We start from the raw sequence: 1,355 nt of genomic DNA, 5'->3' as shown, positions 1-1,355 counted from the left end.
GGATAGGGATTAGGGATTAGGGAATAGGGATTAGGGATAGGGATTAGGGATAGGGATAGGGATTAGGGATTAGGGATTAGGGATAGGGATTAGGGATAAGGAAGATAGGGATAGGGATTAGGGATTAGGGATTAGGGATAGGGATTAGGGATAGGGAAGATTTTAATTTCAAAATTTATTCATGATTTTCAAACATTATGCAAATATTTAAGGAAAAGCTGTACATACTATTTTAATTTTAACGCTGCTAAGTAGTCTCTACTCCTAATGGAGCAGTTGATGAATAGTCTCCACGGTTTATTTCCGCTGGTTTTTTCGTCTCTCCTCCCACCACCCCCTCCCATCCTGGTCCATTGGTTTATTTTTCTCTCCACTCTTTATTACAACCAGGACTTTCCTAACGTATAACAAATCACGGATCTAACTTCCTTAAATTATTCATATCAATCGATTTCTTTTATTGGTTCAATTTGTCTTAGAAAACAAATAACAAATTTTTAAGAAACAAATAATAGATTTGAATCTAACTTTCCTAACTTATCTAAATCAATCGATTTGTCTCATTAGTGAAATTTGTTTTAGGAAACAAATAACAGACATGTCACAAACTTTCCTTCCAATAAATAGTTTCTTAACATTTGCAAACTTTTCTAATCAGACACGTCACAAACGGGCAGGTACTGATATCATGTTACCAAACAATAAAACCCAATTTGCATAAAAATCAGTTCAAAATCCTAACTTTCCTAAATTTTTACCTTTCTTTGATAACATCCAATATTTCCTATGTTTTCCACCTATTGAAGGAAATCACCCTTCCATCGATATTAGCATTTTTTTGGAATGAGATCTCCGGGTTATGACTTTTTTGCGATTCTTTTCAATTGTGACCTCTCCTTCCGCTCCGATTCCTTCTCGCATAATCACCTCCATCACATCCAGCTGACGCCACCCTAGACCTCTTGCCTCTCCACACCTTCTCCGCCACCTCCTCCTCGTACTCCATTGACAATCCCTCCGCCACGTTTGTCCATGGCGGTGTCGAGGGCATGGCGCAACAGCGTACCAGTGGTAGAGCAACGCATAGCAGCAGGAAGAAGCACGCAGCAGGCGAGGCGAGCGGCCGACAGTGAAGGGCAGAGATGCGGCCAGTGTGGCTGAGGGGTGGCCGGCAGAAGATGGCCGCGACAGGAGGCGGCGCGAGGCAGGGGCGCGACAGCGGGGCGAGCGAAGGGATAGGCGGCAGGAGACGGGGCGAGCGCAGCCAGCGAGACTGTGACGCATGGCCAGGGTGTGCGTCATGCGGGGCACAGTGGTGCGGTGGCTGTGGCGAGCGTGATGGCAACGGCGGGCAC

Source organism: Triticum dicoccoides, chromosome 3B (genome assembly GCF_002162155.2).
Source record: "Triticum dicoccoides isolate Atlit2015 ecotype Zavitan chromosome 3B, WEW_v2.0, whole genome shotgun sequence".
NCBI classification, from domain to species: domain Eukaryota; kingdom Viridiplantae; phylum Streptophyta; class Magnoliopsida; order Poales; family Poaceae; genus Triticum; species Triticum dicoccoides.
The sequence above is the reverse complement of the archived record's forward strand: the minus strand, read 5'-3'. Positions refer to the sequence as shown.